This window comes from Sinocyclocheilus rhinocerous, unplaced genomic scaffold, assembly GCF_001515625.1.
Source record: "Sinocyclocheilus rhinocerous isolate Xijiao unplaced genomic scaffold, SAMN03320098_v1.1 scaffold897, whole genome shotgun sequence".
NCBI classification, from domain to species: Eukaryota; Metazoa; Chordata; class Actinopteri; order Cypriniformes; family Cyprinidae; genus Sinocyclocheilus; species Sinocyclocheilus rhinocerous.
Genome location: NW_015649224.1, coordinates 583662 through 589934, shown reverse-complemented (window position 1 = coordinate 589934; position 6273 = coordinate 583662). Strand labels below are relative to the sequence as shown.

Genomic DNA, 6273 nt, shown 5'->3' with positions numbered 1-6273 from the left:
ATATAAAATATATTACTTGATATATACATATATATTACTTATATTACTTGAGATGCACAATAAGTGTAAGATAATGAAGTAATAAGCCATGAGAGGCTGTGCATTTTATCACAGGTAAAGGGTGTTCTCAGGTAAATGTTTATATATTTTACTGGAAATCAAGACAAAAACTGATTAAGAAAATTATTTTTGCAGTCTCCCATAAAACGTTCTTCAAACTCCTCTCTTTTTTTTTGAGGTGCTTAAGAGTTCAGTGCAGTTAAATGCTGTGTGTGTTTTGACTGAGAGCAGCAGTGCAGGACTGAGATTAATGAGTTCAGCACTAAGTAATATTACAGGGCAGAACTGCAGTGGACTGCAGCCAATGAAACAGCACATGGCCTGACACCCTGTAAAACTATTACATGCACCAAGAGAGCATGTCATAAACAGCATATTGGACTGCAAAATGCAACCTGCCTCATCATAAACAGAGAGAATGAGAGAAATGATAGAAAAAGATGTGTGAACCAAGACTTCTGCTCCATGTGCTCTATGAAGAATGAAAGCCGCCCCTGACTTTCCACCATTACTGTTATCCATGCATTTGGCACACAATAATTAGTAAACACTTTAGAAGATCAAAGATGAGAATCTGACCTTGGACCCTGGTCGTCCGATGTCACCCTTAAGTGAAAAGAAGAACAATTCCTTGAGTTTCATAATAGACTTCACAACTAACAGACCCAGAGACAACTTATTCCTCGTAACCAGATGTTTAACCTTCTCACCTTATCTCCTTTGGGTCCCCCCATCCCTGGGATGCCACTGCGACCCTAAAACAAATGAAAACCTTTCATATATGAGGGGATGTATTTTGTTCTCCGTCTTGCTTAGTTGTCCGGGGAGGGACTTCGGTACCTTTTTCTGTTCCTTAGCTGTGGTCCAACGGGTCCAGGAGGTCCTGGTGGTCCTGCCACACAGAGTTCCTTCACCTTCACAACCTCCTCTCTTACGCTCGTCACCTCCACACGACTAGGCAAGGTCTTGAAAAACAGATAAATGGTGGATTAACAGACATACTGTCATTTCCTGCTGCTAGAATTATGTGTAATAATATTGTGTAACTCACAGGCTCTCTATTCCAGACATTAAGAGGAGGCGGGAACAAAGGAGGGGGAGGCGGGGTCAGCAGACAACAAGGGTCAAATCTTTTCAAGACATCATTTGGATCCCGGTCTAAAGAATAAACCACAAATCCAACCAGATGAGACAAAAAGACCTTAATGATTAGCAATAATCTTATTGGCAAAAATACTTGTGGAGAAATAGCACTGCAGTTTAGCTGAAGTGCTTTAAAAAAAACGCTATGAAAAATCACAACCACTTTTATCACTGACTAAAGACATAAACACAGAGAATGGATACGTATGGATGAATGACAACATATAGATTTCAACATGAGACCTGAACAAGACTTAATTCCACTTGTGAAATATGAAGCCTGATGAAACATGCAAAACCTTTTAGATGAAATATAGAACATGAATTAATCACATGCTGATGTACACTAACTGTATAAATTACCATAAGCATACATTTTATAAAGGTCATGACAGCATAGACAATGCAAATATAGGAATAACAAGCGTTCAAAATTGTGATTTTAATCCCAATGTGCAACCAAATCCACGCCTGCATATAAAAGATACATGTACACAATATACATATAAAATATAAAAGATACATGCATACAATATGCATAAAATGTAAAAATGTCCAAAATAAACAGTGGGGTCAGAAACATTATGACGATTAATGAATAAAGATATTTATTATTTAATTGCACTATTTCTAGGTCACTTATCAAAAAAACAATGTGATACACTGAACAAGTGAATTTCCATATAAATGTACAGATTTTGCACTTGTGGAGTAGGCTTACATGTAAATGTTTTAGTTCAAGTTTCCATTCAAACTGTTATGCTGATAATATCATTTCCAACTGAAAATTATTAATTAAAAGAAAAGAAGGTCAAACGTTTGGACCCTATTCTGCATGTAACATATAATGCAATAAGTAACGATTACATTTGTAATGTTTTTGAAATATATGCAATACATATTTATATCTATCTATCGAAACAAACTGTATTAGATATTTGTATGAAAAGATGGATATGTACGCAAACATTACACAAGCCACACGCTCTCATCACATACTGATAAACCCTCACGAGCGCGCACACGCATTCGCGCTCTCAATCGCTCTCATACCTGTAGGAATCGGGAGGATATTTTCCAGATTGTACGGTGAAAGGTAGGCTGACACCGAGTACAGCAGAAACTGCAGCTGTATCCCAATCCTGCCCATGGCCATGTTCCTATATGAGTGTGTAGAAAACACACAGATCAGAGTCGGTGACCGCCCTCCTATGCTCAATCCCTCTCCCATCCAGTTTGAAATGCCAGCAGCTCTCCCTCTCACACCCTATTTTCTGCTATCTCGGTCTCGTCTGTCAGTGTGGCTGTGTTATTAAGTCGTAAGAATGCTTCTCACGGAGTCTATGGGAATCTTCAGGCGCGACTGCTATTACAGTCAGGGTTCTGACATCTGATCCACGCTCTCCAGCCCCTCATGCCAAGATTAGACCCCCATACTACCAATACCACACACCAACAAAATGACCTGATGTAATTAGGGACAAGAATGAAAAAATAATATAAATAAATAAACTCTACAAAATAGTGCATGTCAATCATAAGACCATCACATTCTCAACTCAATGTGAAAACACTTGCAACAATTTTATTAGGTAGCAGGTCACTTGATTTGCCATATCACCCTGCAGCCCAAGACTGGTTGCCCACTGAAGCTAAGCAGGGTTGAGCCTGGTCAGTACCTGGATGGGAGACCTCCTGGGGAAACTAGGTTGCTGCTGGAAGAGGTGTTAGTGAGGCCAGCAGGGGGGTGCTCACCCTGTGGTCTGTGTGGGTCCTAACGCCCCAGTGTAGTGACGGGGACACTATACTGACAAAAAGCACCGTCCTTCGGATGAGACGTTAAACCGAGGTCCTGACTCTCTGTGGTCATTAAAAATCCCAGGATGTCTTTCGAAAAAGAGTAGGGGTGTAACCAGGCTCAGAGAGTGAGGGAGAGCCCACTCTTATCAAAACATCTACAATAAAGTCTGAATTTATTACAGCGTGTGCTGTCTTCTCTGTTGGCAGCCATATCACCCTGTAGCCCAAGACTGGTTGCCCACTGAAGCTAAGCAGGGCTGAGCCTGGTCATTATCTGGATGAGAGACCTCCTGGGAAAACTAGGTCACTGCTGGAAGAAGTGATTGTGAGGCCAGCAGGGGGTGCTCAGCCTGCAGTCTGTGTGGGTGCTAGCGCCCCAGTATAGTGACGGAGACACTATACTCATCCTTTGGATGAGACGTTAAACCGAGGTCCTGACTCTCTGTGGTCATTAAAATCCCAGGATGTCCTTCGAAAAAGAGTAGGGGTGTAACCCCGGCATCCTGGCCAAATTTGCCCATTGGCCTCTGTGCATCATGGCCTCCTAACCATCCCCATATCTGCTGATTGGCTTCATCACTCTGTCTCCTCTCCACCAGTAAGCTGGTGTGTGGTGGGCGTTCTGGCGCACTATGGCTGCCGTCGCATCATCCAGGTGGATGCTGCACACTGGTGGTGGTTGAGGAGATTCCCCCTTTCTATGTAAAGCGCTTTGAGTGCCCAGAAAAGTGCTATATAAATGTAAGGAATTATTATTATTATTGATTTGTAAATGTAGTGTATAGAAAATGAAGTAAGCCCATTAGCACATTTGTCTATGTACACTACAGTTCAAAAACTTAGGGTCAGTTTTTTGTCCTTTGTTCACCAAGGCTTACACAAATACTGTAAAATCAATAATACTGTGAAATATTATTAATTAAAAATATATTTTATATTTTACAATGTAATTTATTCTTGTAATGGCAAAGCTGCTTTTCAGCAGTCATTACTCCAGTCTTCAGTGTCACGTGATCCTTCAGAAATCATTCTAATATTCTGATTTGCTGCTCAAGAAGCATTTCTTATTGTTATCAATGTTGAAATCCAATTAAATAACCTCAGAGTTACTGTGGTATATTAAATATGCAATAATTTAAAAAAAAATACAAAATATTATTGAATACACCCCAAATTTAATAGATTTTCCAATACATAAACATACAAACACATTTGAACATAATATTTTTAAATAATCCATGTTTGCATTTGCATTTGATTTGCATTTTATTACAAAGATGAATAATAATTCATATTCAATTGCCAATCTTAAACCACCAGGACAAACAGGTCATTATGTTCAACACACCTTGAGATTACAATTCATTGAGCAGCTCTGACATCATTGGGCAAGCCTAGCAATTTTAAATGATTTTTCCTTGTAAATTGCTTTTGCTATGTTTATATGTTAATGTGTGTTACTAATTAGTGTCTTGAGTCATCAACTAGGGCTGCCACTAACGACTATTTTTATTTCAATTAATCTATCGGCTAATTTATCGATTAATCTAAACGATTAATTTCCCACAAAAAATCTACAATTTTACTTAAGAATATTTTATTAAACTATATTTTATTAAACCAAATGAAATCCAAATTTCTATGAAATCCTTTTTTTAAAGCAAAAGTAAAGTGCAACATAGAGTGCAAGAAGCAAGTGTCCATCTCATAGTCCAAATTACTGAAATCAAAGTTCAGTATTATAGTGTAAGAATGACAACATATCCACGTGTTCTAGTCTACTAATAATACAATTATAATCAAAAAACACTTTTTAAAGGAGTATTTACCAGAATTTATTTAGGAGAAAAATGTAAATGTGCAGTATTTCTGAAAAGAAAAGAAAAAAGAAACTACTTTTTTTTTTTTTTTTAATAAAATCAATTAATTGGAAATGCTTTTGATTATAAAAATTTAATGGAACCATTAAAATTGAATCCAGAAAATAATGGAAAGCAGAATTTGGTAAAGATAAAACTATAAAACTAAATTAATTAGACAGGCTTTTTGATTAATAAAAATAGATGTAAGCAATAAATCATATGGTTTTATTGAAAAGCAAGAAATCATATGGTTTTATTGAACAAAACTGTTAAAATACATAATGTATTATTATAAACAATATGCTAATGTACATTACGCATTACAACAAAGGCCTGCAGGGGGCCCCAACGGCCTGATGATTATTTTTACACATTACTGTTCGATCTAATATTTGTTTAATATTGACCAAGTAATTCATTTTGTAATATGACACTTGACACTGCCCACTAACGGGGAGGAGACTGCCAAACGATTAGTAAGTACCATTTCCATGGTAACGCAATGTCTGATTTCGAAATGGTTTTCACAGGATGAACCTTGGGCTTCTAAGCTTTCAAATTATATATGATTTATGATGATTACTAAAAGATTTGATAGAGAAAAAAGACAACAAAAAAAAGAGCACCAAACGTCCCACAGGTGGGACAGTGACAGTTAAGGGGTTGTGATTTACAGGGAATTTTGTTTTTAACTTTGTAATGGCATTTTTCTAGCATTTAATATTTGGACATTTCTTTAGGACAGAAATGCTATAGCCATTGTAATTAAAAGAATGTGTGGACATCAAAACGTGTAAACTCAGAGTGAAGGTTTGAGCTTTTATTTTGAAACCGCAATATATTCTCCTGAGTTTGCTAGATTTAGGCTATAAATGATTTACCTTACAAATCTGATGAAATGGCAGGGCTCTACGCTTACTTTTCTTTTTAGGAGCGCATGTGCTCCTAATTTAAAAAATTTAGGAGCACGGTCAAAAATTTAGGAGCACATTCTAATCAGTGATAAAAAAATTCTGATAAAAAATTAACCTTCCCTTTACGAGGTGATATTTGACTCATTAATATAAAATTTTGAATATAGAAATATTAAATGATTTCAGTAACAGAAAAGATACTTTAAAAATTAAACTAAAACTGCCAGCAGGTGGCGGCAAGTCCCTGATTTTATCACTGAATCATTCATTGAATTGATTTGTTCGAAGGGCTGATTCATTCAGGAACAAAGTCTTTATGAATGGGTAATTGAATCATTGACTCCCTAGATTCATTTAAAACCGCAGTTCATTCCTAAACGAAACACCGCTGTGTTTGAATGGAGATGCGCAGCGGCTCAGCTGTTAGAAACTAAATTAAAACCCTTTAACTGTCACCCCCCATTTTTTAAAATAGGCATGCAGGTGCACCATCC

The 6273-nt window shown here is 37.1% G+C and overlaps 1 pseudogene; it reads right to left on the bottom strand.

The window, feature by feature from the left end:
- Window positions 1–2536, bottom strand: part of LOC107710348 (acetylcholinesterase collagenic tail peptide-like) — a 10930-nt pseudogene extending 8394 nt beyond the window's left edge.
- Between the last annotated feature and the right edge of the window lie 3737 nt (window positions 2537–6273).